At 50.0% G+C, this 18887-nt stretch overlaps 1 protein-coding gene across 1 annotated transcript in view; it reads left to right on the top strand.

The window, feature by feature from the left end:
• The window catches only part of LOC135035891 (uncharacterized), an 88541-nt gene that overhangs the window by 492 nt on the left and 69162 nt on the right, over positions 1-18887 (top strand). The window lies entirely within an intron of this gene.

Below are 18887 nucleotides of genomic sequence, written 5' to 3'. Positions count from 1 at the left end.
GGGCGAGACCGCCCGGCATGTGTGGTGCTGCCGCGCCATGCCATCGCAATTCACATAGTGACTGACCCCGGCCTATGCATAAGCAGCGGCACCGCCGCCATGTTTCCAATCGCAGGAAATGCAGCGACATCATTGGCCGGCCCTGAAAACAGCCATGACACGTCTGTCGCCAGTGCTAGATTGAGCCTGCATGCAGACTCAATCTAGTGGGCCGCTGTGTGAAGTGAGCGGACCCCGTCGTCATCCCCCCTCGCATCGCACTGCGCTGAGCGTGGGGAGAGATGTGTGCTGAGCCGTCTGTGTTAAGAACACTCAGCACACATCTCCCCCATCGGTATCCCCCTTACCACCGACTGGACGGGATGTAGTTACCCAGCTGTCGTGATCCCGGTATTAAGGATCCTGATGCCGAAATCCTGACAGACGGGAATGCCGTCAGCGCTCGCCACGGGTTTTCCCACTCGTGTGTCCACTACACCCATAGAGTGACAATAAAACCTGTGGTGAGTGCAGTGAGCCACCGTGCCGTGGCGAATGTACTCTTTGCGCTTGCCCCGCTGCCAGTATTCTTGCGGCCAGGATGCCGCTGTTGGTATATTGACCCCTGGCACCCCATCTGCCGGGATATCATTACCATCCCGACTTGAGAACCAGATACCAGAAGAAAAAGTTCAAGAAACTGAAACTATCCACCTGACTTCAAGATCCAGAACTTATCTTCAGTCCATCCAGCAGCCAGACATAGCACCAATAATTACACTATATCCAAAAACTTAAGTTGGGCTTTTTTGGCAGCTTTTTAGTAACGGTTTGAGCTTGTTTTGGGCTTATTTTTTAGTCATCAGTTGCTTGTTTTTCATTTAATCGTTGGCAACACTGGTCAGTACTTATTGCATATATACTTACACTGATATATATATATATATATATATAGTAGAGAACTCCAAAGGATTTGGAAGGTGCACTCGCACTAGTAAAGAATTGTAGAACCTTCTTTAAAATCACCAATACTTTTATTGTCGATGTTTCGGTCTGATAACAGGCCTTTTTCAAGACAGGTGATATATCATCTTCATCAATTCATCATCATAGACAACTCATTTGTAGTCTGCAAAAAACACAGTGGTATACAGTCACAAGCAATATGCCTCACCGGCCCCCGTGGGCACCCGACAGTGACACTATTGGACCCATCACCAACAGACATCCATTGGAAGTGTGCCTAGAGGGTATAACCATCCTCCTTTTAATACCTGAGAAACATCAAGGAATCCAAACCGGGCATCACTTATGTCAGGACACTCAAGTACGCTAAAAAGCTACCTCCATCTGTCAAGAGAGGTTTTAAATACACGTTTATACATAGGGCTTAATAATATCCACCACCGCTATCTTACATCCAACATGTTATCAATAACAGTCTCATACCTTATTAAGTAGCCAAAGGACTAATGCAGCAATATTGTAGGAGGCATTTGGTTTAGGAAAGTCCACCTGCCAACACCTAAGGGAAATAATATCCTCACTAAGTATTTGTAAACATGTCATTGTACAACCCATAATAGTACAAAATACCACATCAGTACTTACATTAGCCCGAGGACGCCACAGGCATTGCTGCACGCCGTCCCCATAAACATCTAAGCTATTTAAACCGTGTGGACCGGAAGTGACGTCCATTCCGGAAATCACACTTGCAACCTAATAAACTCCTATTACAGCCAACTTCTAAATCAAGCGAACTCCAGAATGTGCCAAACGCACTGCCCTTCACCTGCACACCCAGCCGCCACATCGCATATCCCCCCGCGACGGCCCACGCCGCACACATAAGATCCCAGTGCAGCACCGCTGGAAACGCGTCATCATGCGTTCCAACGGTACTTACGTGCGGTTCAACTGCCGGAAGTGTACATCCGAATGCCGTAACCGCGGAGTCGTCATGCTAGCACATCAGGGCTCAAAAGACATAGGTGTAATGACCCAATGACATAGGGATCGTGCCTCCACACTTCCCCATAACAATATTCCAAATCATAAAGATTTTCTTGCCCCTCCAATCGATGCCAGGGTACAGCCGGTCTACGCCCAATATTAAACCATCTAATAGAATACCCATCATGTCCAGTAGGAGAGTGGAAAATTAAAACCCCTCAATGGCACTATTCATAGGTACACCTTGTGCACCCACCAACAAATTCTACAAAAGCACCAGATTGTTATTAAGGAGTGAAATTTATCTCCTTAAGTCAACAAACCAAACTCGCCCAATATTGTTTATATATCACCTGGGAAAAAAATATACTCGAGCATCCAACCATCCCAATGTGCCTATGTCATCGCATATAAATTCACGCGTACTCTACGCACTATTAGGGTTGCAAATTACAGTGGTCCAAAGGTCTGTTCGGCTACCCCGGAGGCCGGTGAGACATTCACATAACAATGATCCTATAATCAAAAAGTGCAAAAAATGACTACACATACAAAAAAAATTTTTTAATTGACAAAAAGGCTTCAATGTAGGAAGAAGCCCATCTGCCAACTTACAGGTCTGCTATATACCACGTGAGGCTCCACATCACACGGTCAATAAATGGCCCTTAAAGAAAGGGATGTAAAGAATTTACTTCATTAAGTCCCCTAGGGGCTACAGTATCTAAAGGGTGTATCCAATAACACTCTCGCTGTTTGAGAGCCAGGGAGCGACCCCCCCCCCCATTAGATTTGGGGGGATCCAATCAATTATTTTACATTTAAGGCATGCCACTTGGTGTCTAGCATCCAAAAAGTGGCGGGCCACTGGCTTATCAGTTTTACCCGTGAGAATAGCCGTATGTATGGAAGACCTGTGATTGGCCATACGATCACAAAACACACGTGTCTTAAGGCCAACATAATACAACCAACAGAGGCACTTCAGTATATATATAATAAAGTCAAGACGGCAGTGTAGATGGTACTTTAATCGGATGGTTTTTCCAGTGTGCGGGTGACTAAATGTCGGACCTGTAATCATGGACCGACACGTAGTGCAACTGCCGCATGAAAAACATCTTGGTTTAGATTGCATCAAGGTAGTCCATGGAGTCTTGATGGGGTCTTCTTCAGGAAACGATCTAGGTTTCATGAGAAGCTGTTTGAGATTAGCTCCCCTTCTATAAGCCATCATTGGTACCCCCGTTTTCGTGAAGGGTAGAGACTCATCTGATTTAATAATTGGCCAATGGTGATGCAATGCCTTTTTCATCCTCGTGGCATTCCCATCAAACTGTGTAGGAAAGATCAGGCGCTCCTGCATTTTCCTTTTAGGTTTAGTCCCCATAATTGCTTGTTCAGCTCTGTGTCTACACCCCCGTAATAATTTAGGAGAATAGCCACGTTCTAGAAAACGTGTAGTGATCTCATTACATTGATCATCTCTGCGCACAGGATCAGAATTCAACCTCATTACTCTCAAGTACTGTGAAGTGGGAAAACTCTCTCTTTTAAAGCTGAGGGATGATGGCTAGTCGCTAGTAGTAATTGATTGCGATCCGTAGGTTTTACGATAGAGAGTATAACTCAACTGTGCCTGTATTCATGATCGTCACGTCCAAGAAATGAATGACTATATACCACTGTGTTTTTTGAAGACTACATATGAGTTGTCTATGATGATGAATTGATGAAGATGATATATCACCTGTCTTGAAAAAGGCCTGTTATCAGACCGAAACGTCGACAATAAAAGTATTGGTGATTTTAAAGAAGAAGGTTCTACAATTCTTTACTAGTGCGAGTGCACCTTCCAAATCCTTTGTATTCCTCTACTGTATGTACGTGGGCCTATTTGGTCCATTGGGAGCACCCACAATATGATGAACTTTTTCCGATGTGTGTGCAGGATTTCGTTGTTTATATATATATATATATATATATATATATATATATATATAATCGTACTGTGACGTCATTGTGCACAGTGCAGACCCCAATACCCCAACTCACTGTATACACTGTGTCCTGCCCCGTGTGTATATATAACTGTGTCCTGCCCCGCGTGTATATATAACTGTGTCCTGCCCCGCGTGTGTATAACTGTGTCCTGCCCCGCGTGTGTATATAACTGTGTCCTGCCCCGCGTGTGTATATAACTGTGTCCTGCCCCCGCGTGTATATATAACTATGTCCTGCCCCGCGTGTGTATATATAACTGTGTCCTGCCCCGCGTGTGTATATATAACTGTGTCCTGCCCCGCGTGTGTATATAACTGTGTCCTGCCCCCGCGTGTGTATATATAACTGTGTCCTGCCCCGCGTGTGTATATAACTGTGTCCTGCCCCGCGTGTGTATATAACTGTGTCCTGCCCCGCGTGTATATATAACTGTGTCCTGCCCCGCGTGTGTATAACTGTGTCCTGCCCCGCGTGTGTATATAACTGTGTCCTGCCCCGCGTGTGTATATAACTGTGTCCTGCCCCCGCGTGTGTATATATAACTGTGTCCTGCCCCGCGTGTGTATATAACTGTGTCCTGCCCCGCGTGTGTATATAACTGTGTCCTGCCCCGCGTGTATATATAACTGTGTCCTGCCCCGCGTGTGTATATATAACTGTGTCCTGCCCCGCGTGTGTATATATAACTGTGTCCTGCCCCGCGTGTGTATATATAACTGTGTCCTGCCCCGCGTGTGTATATATAACTGTGTCCTGCCCCGCGTGTGTATATATAACTGTGTCCTGCCCCGCGTGTGTATATATAACTGCAGTGATCGCGCTGAGCCCAAAAAAAAGTGGGTCCCAGGGACCCCACACTTTTGAAAATTGGGGTCCTACCGGTCTTTTTCTGGGTCCCATCGGAATGAAGGTTCTTTTAAACTTAATCTTGTTTGGACACTACAAAAGTGTTGCAAGCTGGGGTGATGGGGGTGACAATGCTGCTGGGCTGTGTAGCATGCAGGACACCCTGCACCAGAGGTGTAACTAGACATTTTGGTGCCCTTAGGCAGGAAGTGAATTGGTGTCCCACCTCCCAGACCGCAAAGCAGAGGGAAGGCGCGCCCCAAAATTTTAGGGGCGTGGCTTCATGGGGAAGTGGTGTGACCACATAATAGTGCCAATTCACATTACACCACACAGTAGTGCCGTTTATACACATTGCACCAGGTAGAACCTCCTATGCACACTGCGCCAGGTAGAACACTTTATACATATTGCGCCAGGTACAGCACATTATACACAATGCACCAGGTACAGCATGTTATACACATTGCAGCAGGTAGAGCACGTTCTACACATTGCAGCAGGTACAGCACGTTATACACAATGCACCAGGTACAGCACGTTATACACAATGCACCAGGTACAGCACGTTATACACAATGCACCAGGTACAGCACGTTATACACTTTGCACCAGGTACAGCACGTTATACACATTGCAGCAGGTACAGCACGTTATACACATTGCAGCAGGTAGAGCACGTTATACACATTGCAGCAGGTAGAGCACGTTATACACATTGCAGCAGGTAGAGCACGTTATACACATTGCAGCAGGTAGAGCACGTTATACACATTGCAGCAGGTAGAGCACGTTATACACTTTGCACCAGGTATAGCACATTATACACAATGCACCAGGTACAGCACGTTATACACAATGCACCAGGTACAGCACGTTATACACACTGCACCAGGTACAGCACGTTATACACATTGCACCAGGTACAGCACGTTATACACAATGCACCAGGTACAGCACGTTATACACATTGCAGCAGGTAGAGCACGTTATACACAATGCACCAGGTAGAGCACGTTATACACAATGCACCAGGTACAGCACGTTATACACAATGCACCAGGTACAGCACGTTATACACTTTGCACCAGGTAGAGCACGTTATACACTTTGCACCAGGTAGAGCACGTTATACACTTTGCACCAGGTAGAGCACGTTATACACTTTGCACCAGGTACAGCACGTTATACACTTTGCTCCAGGTACAGCACGTTATACACTTTGCGCCAGGTAGAGCACGTTACACACATTGCAGCAGGTAGAGCACGTTATACACATTGCACCAGGTAGAGCACGTTACACACATTGCAGCAGGTAGAGCACGTTATACACATTGCAGCAGGTAGAGCACGTTATACACATTGCAGCAGGTAGAGCACGTTATACACACTGCAGCAGGTAGAGCACGTTATACACATTGCAGCAGGTAGAGCACGTTATACACATTGCGCCAGGTAGAGCACGTTATACACATTGCAGCAGGTAGAGCACGTTATACACATTGCAGCAGGTAGAGCACGTTATACACATTGCAGCAGGTAGAGCACGTTATACACATTGCGCCAGGTAGAGCACGTTATACACATTGCAGCAGGCAGAGCATGTTATACACATTGCAGCAGGTAGAGCACGTTATACACATTGCAGCAGGTAGAGCACGTTACACACATTGCAGCAGGTAGAGCACGTTATACACATTGCAGCAGGTAGAGCACGTTACACACATTGCAGCAGGTAGAGCACGTTATACACATTGCAGCAGGTAGAGCACGTTATACACATTGCAGCAGGTAGAGCACGTTATACACATTGCAGCAGGTAGAGCACGTTATACACATTGCAGCAGGTAGAGCACGTTATACACATTGCAGCAGGTAGAGCACGTTATACACATTGCAGCAGGTAGAGCACGTTATACACATTGCAGCAGGTAGAGCACGTTATACACATTGCAGCAGGTAGAGCACGGTATACACATTGCAGCAGGTAGAGCACGTTATACACATTGCAGCAGGCAGAGCACGTTATACACATTGCAGCAGGTAGAGCATGTTACACACATTGCAGCAGGTAGAGCACGTTATACACATTGCAGCAGGTAGAGCACGTTATACACATTGCAGCAGGTAGAGCACGTTATACACATTGCAGCAGGTAGAGCACGTTATACACATTGCACCAGGTAGAGCACGTTATACACATTGCAGCAGGTAGAGCGCGTTATACACATTGCAGCAGGTAGAACGCGTTATACACATTGCAGCAGGCAGAGCACGTTATACACATTGCAGCAGGTAGAACACGTTATACACATTGCAGCAGGCAGAGCACGTTATACACATTGCGCCAGGTAGAGCACGTTATACACATTGCACCAGGTAGAGCACGTTATACACATTGCGCCAGGTAGAGCACGTTATACACTTTGCACCAGGTACAGCACGTTATACACTTTGCACCAGGTACAGCACGTTATACACAATGCACCAGGTACAGCACGTTATACACAATGCACCAGGTACAGCACGTTATACACAATGCACCAGGTACAGCACGTTATACACATTGCAGCAGGTAGAGCACGTTATACACAATGCACCAGGTACAGCACTGAGGCACACTGCACCAGGTAAGAGCACTGAGGCACACTGCACCAGGTAAGAGCACTGAGGCACACTGCACCAGGTAAGAGCACTGAGGCACACTGCACCAGGTAAGAGCACTGAGGCACACTGCACCAGGTAAGAGCACTGAGGCACACTGCACCAGGTAAGAGCACTGAGGCACACTGCACCAGGTAAGAGCACTGAGGCACACTGCACCAGGTAAGTGCACTGAGGCACACTGCACCAGGTAAGAGCACTGAGGCACACTGCACCAGGTAAGAGCACTGAGGCACACTGCACCAGGTAAGAGCACTGAGGCACACTGCACCAGGAAAGAGCACTGAGGCACACTGCACCAGGAAAGAGCACTGAGGCACACTGCACCAGGAAAGAGCACAGAGGCACACTGCACCAGGTAAGAGCACTGAGGCACACTGCACCAGGTAAGAGCACTGAGGCACACTGCACCAGGTAAGAAAGCTGAAGCACACTGCACCAGGTAAGAGCACTGAGGCACACTGCACCAGGTAAGAGCACTGAGGCACACTGCACCAGGAAAGAGCACTGAGGCACACTGCACCAGGTAAGAGCACTGAGGCACACTGCACCAGGAAAGAGCACTGAGGCACACTGCACCAGGTAAGAGCACTGAGGCACACTGCAACAGGTAAGAGCACTGAGGCATACTGCACCAGGTAAGAAAGCTGAAGCACACTGCACCAGGTAAGAGCACTGAGGCACACTGCACCAGGTAAGAGCACTGAGGCACACAGCAGTAATCACCGTCGTCCTCCCCCCCCCCCCCCCCCCCCGGCCCCCCCACGGGTCGTAGCAGACACAGGGACACAGACAAGGAAAGCAACACACTTGCAGGCCGGGATCGGCGTCCTCCGTGATCTAGTGGGTAAAGCTGGGCAAAGTGCCTGGGGCTTCCCGCGGTGCCGTCTGAGGCAGTGGCCGCGCTGCCGCTCTTGCCGTTGATGTGTTCTCTCAAAGCAAGAGCGGTAGCGCAGCCACTGCCTCAGACGGCACCGCGGGAAGCCCCAGGCACTGTGCCCAGCTTTACCCACTAAATCACGGACTCCGATCCCTGCACATAATTGCCAGCATCTCAGAGTCCCTGTGGCAACCCCCGTCCCCCATCCGCACTATAAACTTACGTACACAGAAGTCACCCTTCCTCTGCAAGCAGCCTGGCGCCAAAGAGGAGGGGGAACTGGCTCCACCTCCTCTTTATATCATCCAGCACGGGGCCAGCATGTCAGTTAAACAAATCCCCCTTACAGATTGGCGGATTGAGGAGCGCGTCCCCGGGGACCCGCCCACTTTGTAAACTTGAGTCCCATGTCTTTAAAACCGGGTAAAAAACGCGCTATAGCGCGTTTTTGCAATCACTGTAACTGTGTCCTGCCCCGCGTGTGTATATATAACTGTGTCCTGCCCCGCGTGTGTATATATAACTGTGTCCTGCCCCGCGTGTGTATATATAACTGTGTCCTGCCCCCGCATGTGTATATATAACTGTGTCCTGCCCCACGTGTATATATAACTGTGTCCTGCCCCGCGTGTGTATATATAACTGTGTCCTGCCCCAGCGTGTGTATATATAACTGTGTCCTGCCCCGCGTGTGTATATATAACTGTGTCCTGCCCCCGCGTGTGTATATATAACTGTGTCCTGCCCCGCGTATATGGGCCCTCATTCCGAGTTGTTCGCTCGCATGGCGAATGTAGCAGAGTTACACACGCTAAGCCGCCGCCTACTGGGAGTGAATCTTAGCTTCTTAAATGTGCGACCGATGTATGCGCAATATTGCGATCACAAACGAGTTAGCAGTTTTTGAGTAGCTTCAGACTTACTCTGCCTGTGCGATCAGTTCAGTGCTTTTCGTTCCTGGCTGACGTCATAAACACACCCAGCGTTCGGCCAGGCACACCCACCGTTTCCCCGGCCACTCCTGCGTTTTTTCCGGAAACGGTAGCGTTTTCAGCCACACGCCCCTAAAACGCCGTGCATCCGCCCAGTAACACCCATTTCCTGTCAATCACAATGCGAACGTCGGAGCGATGAAAAAGCCGTGAGTAAACTTACTTCATAGTAAAGTTACTTGGCGCAGTCGCAGTGCGAACATTGCGCATGCGCACTAAGAGAATTCTCACTGCGATGCGATGAAAAACTCCGAGCGAACAACTCGGAATGAGGGCCATATATAACTGTGTCCTGCCCCGCGTGTGTATATATAACTGTGTCCTGCCCCCGCGTGTGTATATATAACTGTGTCCTGCCCCCGCGTGTGTATATATAACTGTGTCCTGCCCCGCGTGTGTAAATATAACTGTGTCCTGCCCCCGTGTATATTTCTCTGACGTCCTAGTGGATGCTGGGAACTCCGTAAGGACCATGGGGAATAGCGGCTCCGCAGGAGACTGGGCACAAAAGTAAAGCTTTAGGACTACCTGGTGTGCACTGGCTCCTCCCCCTATGACCCTCCTCCAAGCCCCAGTTAGAATTTTGTGCCTGGCCGAGAAGGGTGCATTCTAGGAGGCTCTCCTGAGTTTCTTAGAAAAAGTTTAGTTTTAGGTTTTTTATTTTCAGTGAGACCTGCTGGCAACAGGCTCACTGCATCAAGGGACTAAGGGGAGAAGAAGCGAACTCACCTGCGTGCAGAGTGGATTGGGCTTCTTAGGCTACTGGACACCATTAGCTCCAGAGGGACCGAACACAGGCCCAGCCTCGGAGTCCGGTCCCAGAGCCGCGCCGCCGGCCCCCTTACAGAGCCAGAAGCAAGAAGAGGTCCGGAAAATCGGCAGCAGAAGACATCAGTCTTCACCAAGGTAGCGCACAGCACTGCAGCTGTGCGCCATTGCTCCTCAGGCACACTTCACACTCCGGTCACTGAGGGTGCAGGGCGCTGGGGGGGGGGGGCGCCCTGAGCAGCAATAAAAATACCTTGGCTGGCGAAAATACATCACATATAACCCCTAGGGCTATATGGATGTATTTTAACCCCTGCCAGAATCCATAAAAATGCGGGAGAAAAGTCTGCGAAAAAGGGGCGGAGCCTATCTCCTCAGCACACTGGCGCCATTTTCTATCACAGCTCCGTTGGAGGGAAGCTCCCTGGCTCTCCCCTGCAGTTACTACACTACAGAAAGGGGTTAAAAAAGAGAGGGGGGCACTAAGGCGCAGTATTAATAAAACAGCAGCTATAAGGGGAAAAACACTTCTATAAGGTTATCCCTGTATATATATAGCGCTCTGGTGTGTGCTGGCATACTCTCCCTCTGTCTCCCCAAAGGGCTGTTTGGGGTCCTGTCCTCTATCAGAGCATTCCCTGTGTGTCGGTACGATTGTGTCGACATGTATGAGGAGGAAAATGGTGTGGAGGCGGAGCAATTGCCTGTAATGGAGATGTCACCCCCTAGGGAGTCGACACCTTAGTGGCTGAGCTTATGGAATTACGTGACAGTGTCAGCTCTTTACAAAAGATTGATGACATGAGACAGCCGGCTACTCAGCCTGTGCCTGTCCAGGTGTCTCAAAAGCCATCAGGGGCTCTAAAACGCCCGTTACCTCAGATGGCAGATACAGACGCCGACACGGATACTGACTCCAGTGTCGACGATTAAGAGACGAATGTGACTTCCAGTAGGGCCACACGTTACATGATTGAGGCTATGGAAAAGGTTTTACATATTTCTGATAATACCAGTACCACTAAAAAGGGTATTATGTTTGGTGAGAAAAAACTGCCTGTAGTTTTTCCTGCATCTGAGGAATTAAATGAAGTGTGTGATGATGCGTGGGTTTCCCCCGATAAAAACTGTTAATTCCTAAAAAGTTATTAGCATCATACCCCTTCCCGCCAGAGGATAGGGCACGTTGGGAAACACCCCCTAGGGTGGATAAAGCGCTCACACGCTTGTCTAAACAGGTGGCACTACCCTCTCCTGAGACGGCCGCCCTTAAGGAACCTGCTGACAGAAAGCAGGAAAATATCCTAAAATGTATATACATTCACACGGGTGTGATACTGCGACCAGCAATCGCCTCAGCCTGGATGTGCAGTGCTGGGGTGGCTTGGTCGGATTCCCTGACTGACAATATTGATACCCTAGATAGGGACAGTATATTACTGACTATAGAGCATTTAAAAGATGCATTTCTATATATGCGTGATGCACAGAGGGATATTTGCCGACTGGCATCAAGAGTAAGTGCGCTGTCCATTTCTGCCAGAAGAGGGTTATGGACGTGGCAGTGGTCAGGTGATGCTGATTCCAAAAGGCATATGGAAGTATTGCCTTATAAAAGGGAGGATTTATTTGGGGTAGGTCTATCAGACCTGGTGGCCACGGCAACGGCTGGGAAATCCAAATTTTTACCCCAGGTAGCCTCTCAACATAAGAAGACGCCGTATTATCAGGCGCAGTCCTTTCGGCCCCATAATGGCAAGCGGGCAAAAGGCTCCTCATTTCCGTGGCAGAGGGAGAGGAAAAAGGCTGCAGCAAACAGCCAGTTCCCAGGAACAGAAGCCCTCTCCCGTTTCTGCCAAGTCCTCAGCATGACGCTGGGGCTTTACAAGCGGACTCGGGCACGGTGGGGGCCCGTCTCAAAAATTTCAGCGTGCAGTGGGCTCACTCACAGGTGGACCCCTGGATCCTTCAGGTGGTATCTCAGGGGTACAAATTGGAATTCGAGACGTCTCCCCTTCGCCGTTTCCTAAAGTCTGCTTTACCGACGTCTCCCTCCGACAGGGAGGCGGTATTGGAAGCCATTCACAAGCTGTATTCCCAGCAGGTGATAATCGAGGTACCCCTCCTACAACAGGGAAGGGGGTATTATTCCACGCTGTTTGTGGTACCGAAGCCGGACGGCTCGTGAGACCTATTTAAAATCTGAAATCCTTGAAGGTTCAAATTCAAGATGGAGTCACTCAGAGCGGTGATTGCGAACCTGGAAGAAGGGGATTATATGGTGTCTCTGGACATCAAGGATGCTTATCTCCATGTCCCAATTTACCCTTCTCACCAAGGGTACCTCAGGTTTGTGGTACATAACTGTCACTATCAGTTTCAGACGCTGCCGTTTGGTTTGTCCACGGCACCCCGGGTCTTTACCAAAGTAATGGCCGAAATTATGATACTCCTTCGAAGGAAGGGAGTTTTAATTATCCCTTACTGGGACGATCTCCTGATAAGGGCAAGATCCAGGGAACAGTTGGTAGTCGGGGTAGCACTATCTCAAGTAGTGTTGCGGCAGCACGGTTGGATTCTCAATATTCCAAAATCCCAGCTGATCCTGACGACACGTCTTCTATTCTTAGGGATGATCCTGGACACAGTCCAGAAAAAGGTGTTTCTCCCGGAGGAGAAAGCCAGGGAGTTATCCGAACTAGTCAGAAACCTCCTAAAACCAGGCCAAGTGTCAGTGCATTAGTGCACAAGGGTCCTGGGAAAAATGGTGGCTTCCTACGAAGCAATTCCATTCGGCAGATTCCACGCAAGAACTTTCCAGTGAGACCTGCTGGACAAATGGTCCGGATCGCATCTTCAGATGCATCAGCGGATAACCCTGTCACCAAAGACAAGGGTGTCTCTCCTGCGGTGGTTGCAGAGTGCTCATCTTCTAGAGGGCCGCAGATTCGGCATTCAGGACTGGGTCCTGGTGACCACGGATGCCAGCCTGCGAGGCTGGGTAACAGTCACACAGGGAAGAAATTTCCAGGGCTTGTGGTCAAGCCTGGAGACATCACTTCATATAAATATCCTGGAGCTAAGGGCCATTTACAATGCCCTAAGCCAAGCAAGACCTCTGCTTCAAGGTCAGCCGGTGCTGATCCAGTCGGACAACATCACGGCAGTCGCCCACGTAAACAGACAGGGCGGCACAAGAAGCAGGAGGGAAATGGCAGAAGCTGCAAGGATTTTTCGCTGGGCGGAAAATCATGTGATAGCATTGTCAGCAGTGTTCATTCCGGGAGTGGACAACTGGGAAGCAGACTTCCTCAGCAGGCACGACCTCCACCCGGGAGAGTGGGGACTTCACCCAGAAGTCTTCCACATGATTGTAAACCGTTGGGAAAAACCAAAGGTGGAAATGATGGCGTCCCGCCTAAACAAAAAATTGGACAGGTATTGCGCCAGGTCAAGGGACCCTCAGGCAATAGCTGTGGACGCTCTGGTAACACCGTGGGTGTACCAGTCAGTGTATGTGTTCCCTCCTCTTCCTCTCATACCAAAAGTACTGAGAATTATAAGACGGAGGGGAGTAAGAACTATACTCGTGGCTCCGGATTGGCCAAGAAGGACTTGGTACCCGGAACTTCAAGAGATGCTCACGGAGGACCCCGTGGCCTCTACCTCTAAGAAGGGACCTGCTCCAGCAAGGACCCTGTCTATTCCAAGACTTACCGCGGCTGCGTTTGACGGCAGGGCGGTTGAACGCCGGATCCTGAAGGAAAAAGGCATTCCGGATGAAGTCATACCTACCCTGATCAAAGCCAGGAAGGATGTAACCGCAAAACATTATCACCGCATTTGGCGAAAATATGTTGCGTGGTGCGAGGCCAGTAAGGCCCAGATGGAGGAATTTCAACTAGGTCGATTCCTGCCTTTCCTGCAAACAGGAGTGTCTATGGGCCTAAAATTGGGGTCCATTAAGGTTCAAATTTCGGCCCTGTCAATTTTCTTCCAGAAAGAACTAGCTTCAGTTCCTGAAGTTCAGACGTTTGTAAAAGGGGTACTGCATATACAGCCTCCTTTTGTGCCTCCAGTGGCACCTTGGGATCTTAATGTAGTTTTGGGGTTCCTAAAGTCACATTGGTTTGAACCACTTAAATCTGTGGAGTTAAAATATCTGACATGGAAAGTGGTCATGCTGTTGGCCCTGGCCTCAGCCAGGCACGTGTCAGAATTGGCGGCTTTATCCTGTAAAAGCCCCTATCTGATCTTCCATTCAGACAGGGCGGAATTGAGGACTCGTCCTCATTTTCTCCCTAAGGTGGTTTCAGCGTTTCATCTGAACCAACCTATTGTGGTACCTGCGGCTACTAGTGACTTGGAGGACTCCAAGTTGTTGGACGTAGTCAGGGCCCTGAAAATATATGTTTCCAGGACGGCTGGAGTCAGAAAATCTGACTCGCTGTTTATCCTGTATGCACCCAACAAGCTGGGTGCTCCTGCTTCTAAGCAGACGATTGCTCGTTGGATTTGTAGTACAATTCAGCTTGCACATTCTGTGGCAGGCCTGCCACAGCCAAAATCTGTAAAAGCCCATTCCACAAGGAAGGTGGGCTCATCTTGGGCGGCTGCCCGAGGGGTCTCGGCTTTACAACTTTGCCGAGCAGCTACTTGGTCAGGGGCAAACACGTTTGCTAAATTCTACAATTTTGATACCCTGGCTGAGGAGGACCTGGAGTTCTCTCATTCGGTGCTGCAGAGTCATCCGCACTCTCCCGCCCGTTTGGGAGCTTTGGTATAATCCCCATGGTCCTGACGGAGTTCCCAGCATCTACTACGGACTACGAGAAATAGAATTATCGGTAAGTAAATTCTTATTATAACTGTGTCCTGCCCCGCGTGTATATATAACTGCGCCCTGCCCCCGGCGCGCGCGTATGTAACTGCGCCCTGCCCCCGCGCGCGGATGTAACTGCGCCCTGCCCCCGCGCGCGGATGTAACTGCGCCCTGCCCCCGCGCGCGCGGATGTAACTGCGCCCTGCCCCCGCGCGCGCGGATGTAACTGCGCCCTGCCCCCGCGCGCGCGGATGTAACTGCGCCCTGCCCCCGCGCGCGCGGATGTAACTGCGCCCTGCCCCCGCGGATGTAACTGCGCCCTGCCCCCGCGCGCGCGGATGTAACTGCGCCCTGCCCCCGCGCGCGCGGATGTAACTGCGCCCTGCCCCCGCGCGCGCGGATGTAACTGCGCCCTGCCCCCGCGCGCGCGGATGTAACTGCGCCCTGCCCCCGCGCGCGCGGATGTAACTGCGCCCTGCCCCCGCGCGCGCGGATGTAACTGCGCCCCGCCCCCGCGCATATAACTGCGCCCCGCCCCCGCGTGTGTATTTCTCTGACGTCTTAGTGGATGCTGGGTACTCCGTAAGGACTATGGGGAATAGACGGGCTCCGCAGGAGACTGGGCACTCTAAAAGAAAGATTAGGTACTATCTGGTGTGCACTGGCTCCTCCCACTATGACCCTCCTCCAGACCTCAGTTAGATTTCTGTGCCCGGCTCGAGCTGGATGCACACTAGGGGTTCTCCTGAGCTCCTAGAAAGAAAGTATAGTTTAGGTTTTTTATTTTACAGTGAGACCTGCTGGCAACAGGCTCACTGCAACGAGGGACTAAGGGGAGAAGAAGCGAACCTACCTGCTTGCATTTAGCTTGGGCTTCTTAGGCTACTGGACACCATTAGCTCCAGAGGGATCGACCGCATGGAACTGGCCTTGGTGTTCGTTCCCGGAGCCGCGCCGCCGTCCCCCTTACAGAGCCAGAAGCATGAAGAGGGTCCGGAAAATCGGCGGCAGAAGACTTCGATCTTCACCAATGTAGCGCACAGCACTGCAGCTGTGCGCCATTGCTCCTCATGCACACTTCACACTCCGGTCACTGATGGGTGCAGGGCGCTGGGGGGGGGGCGCCCTGAGCAGCAATATTAACACCTTGGCTGGCAAAAATACATCACATATAGTCCTAGAGGCTATATAGATGTAAAATTACCCCTGCCAGTATTCCAGAAAAAGCGGGAGAAAGTCAGTTGAAAAAGGGGAGGGGCTTCTCCCTCAGCACACTGGCGCCATTTTCTCTTCACAGTGCAGCTGGAAGACAGCTCCCCAGGCTCTCCCCTGTAGTTTTCAGGCTCAAAGGGTTAAAAAGAGAGGGGGGGCACTAAATTTAGGCGCAAAACTGTATATATATATATATATAAGGCAGCAATAGGGGAAAATTCACTTTTGTTAGTGTAAATCCCTTATATAGCGCTGTGGTGTGTGCTGGCATACTCTCTCTGTCTCCCCAAAGGACTTTGTGGGGTCCTGTCCTCAGTCAGAGCATTCCCTGTGTGTGTGTGCGGTGTGTCAGTACGACTGTGTCGACTTGTTTGATGAGGAGACTTATGTGATGGCAGAGCAGATGCTGATAAATGTGATGTCGCCCCCTGTGGGGCCGACACCAGAGTGGATGGATAGGTGGAAGGTATAAACCGACAGTGTCAACTCCTTACATAAAAGGCTGGATGATGTAACAGCTATGGGACAGCCGGCTTCTCAGCCCGCGCCTGCCCAGGCGTCTCAAAGGCCATCAGGGGCTCAAAAACGCCCGCTACCTCAGATGGCAGACACAGATGTCGACACGGAGTCTGACTCCAGTGTCGACGAGGTTGAGACATATACACAATCCACTAGGAACATCCGTTACATGATCCCGGCAATAAAAAATGTGTTACACATTTCTGACATTAACCCAAGAACCGCTAAAAAAAAGGGTTTTATGTTTGGGGAGAAAAAGCAGGCAGTGTTTTGTTCCCCCATCAAATGAGTGAATGAAGTGTGAAAAAGCGTGGGTTCCCCCGATAAGAAACTGGTAATTTCTAAAAAGTTACTGATGGCGTACCCTTTCCCGCCAGAGGATAAGTTACGCTGGGAGATATCTCCTAGGGTGGATAAGGCGCTCACACGTTTGTCAAAAAAGATGGCACTGCCGTCTTAGGATACGGCCACTTTGAAGGTACCTGCTGATAAAAAGCAGGAGGCTATCCTGAAGTCTGTATTTATACACTCAGGTACTAGACTGAGACCTGCAGATAGTGCTGCTGCAGCGTGGTCTGTAACCCTGTCAAACAGGGATACTATTTTGCGAACATAAGACGTCGTCTTATATATGAGGGATGCACAGAGGGATATTTTGCCGGCAGGCATCCAGAATTAATGCAATGTCCATTCTGTCAGGAGGGTATTAGAGACCCGACACTGGACAGGTGATGCTGACTTTAAAAGGCACATAGAGCCTTATAAGTGTGAGGAATTGTTTGGGGATGGTCTCTGGGACCTCGTATCCACAGCAACAGCTGGGAAGAAAATTTTTTACCTCAGGTTTCCTCACAGCCTAAGAAAGCACTGTATTATCAGGTACAGTCTTTCGGCTTCAGAAAAGCAAGCGGGTCAAAGGCGCTTCCTTTCTGCACAGAGACGAGGGAAGAGGGAAAAAGCTGCACCAGTCAGCCAGTTCCCAGAATCAAAATTCTTCCCCTGCTTCCTCTGAGTCCACCGCATGAAGCGGGGGCTCCACAGGCGTAGCCAGGTACGGTGGCTGGCCGCCTCAAAAATTTCAGCGATCAGTGGGCTCGCTCACAGGTGGATCCCTGGATCCTTGAAGTAGTATCTCAGGGGTACAAGCTGGAATTCGAGGTGTCCCCCCCCCCCCCTGCCGTTTCCTCAAATCTGCCTTGCCGACAACTCCCTCAGACAGGGAGGCTGTGCTAGAGGCAATTCACAAGCTGTATTCCCAGCAGGTGATAGTCAAGGTGCCCCTACTTCAACAAGGACGGGGTTACTATTCCACACTGTTTGTGGTACCGAAACGGGACGGTTCGGTGAGACCCATTTTAAATTTGAAATCCTTGAACACATACATAAAAAAATTCAAGTTCAAGATGGAATCACTCAGGGCGGTTATTGCAAGCCTGGAGGAGGGGGATTACATGGTATCCCTGGACATCAAGGATGCTTACCTACATGTCCCCATTTACCATCCTCCACCAGGAGTACCTCAGATTTGGGGTACAGGTTTGCCATTACCAATTCCAAACACTGCCGTTTGGACTGTCCACGGCACCGAGGGTCTTTACCAAGGTAATGACAGAAATGATGATACTCCTTCGAAAAAAGGGAGTTTTAATTATCCCGTACTTGGACGATCTCCTTATAAAGGCGAGGTCCAAGGAGCAGTTGTTGGTCGGAGTAGCACTATCTCGGGAAGTGCTACAACAGCACGGATGGATTCTATACATTCCAAAGTCACAGCTGGTTCCTACCACACGCCTACTGTTCCTGGGGATGGTTCTGGACACAGAACAGGAAAAAGTGTTTCTCCCGCAGGAGAAAGCCAAGGAGCTGTCATCTCTAGTCAGAGACCTGAAACCAAAACAGGTATCGGTGCATCACTGCACACGAGTCCTGGGAAAAATGGTAGCTTCTTATGAAGCAAAATTCCATTCGGCAGGTTCCATGCAAGAACCTTTCAGTGGGACCTCTTGGACAAGTGGTCGGGATCGCATCTTCAGATGCATCGGCTGATAACCCTGTCTCCAAGGACCAGGGTATCTCTACTGTGGTGGCTGCAGAGTGCTCATCTTCAAGAGGGCCGCAGATTCGGCATACAGGACTGGGTCCTGGTAACCACGGATGCCAGCCTTCGAGGCTGGGGGGCAGTCACACAGGGAAGAAATTTCCAAGGACTTTGGTCAAGTCAGGAGTCGTCCCTACACATAAATAT

The sequence above is a fragment of the Pseudophryne corroboree genome, unplaced genomic scaffold (assembly GCF_028390025.1).
Source record: "Pseudophryne corroboree isolate aPseCor3 unplaced genomic scaffold, aPseCor3.hap2 scaffold_620, whole genome shotgun sequence".
Classification (NCBI taxonomy): Eukaryota; Metazoa; Chordata; class Amphibia; order Anura; family Myobatrachidae; genus Pseudophryne; species Pseudophryne corroboree.
This window is presented reverse-complemented; position numbering and strand designations above follow the sequence as displayed.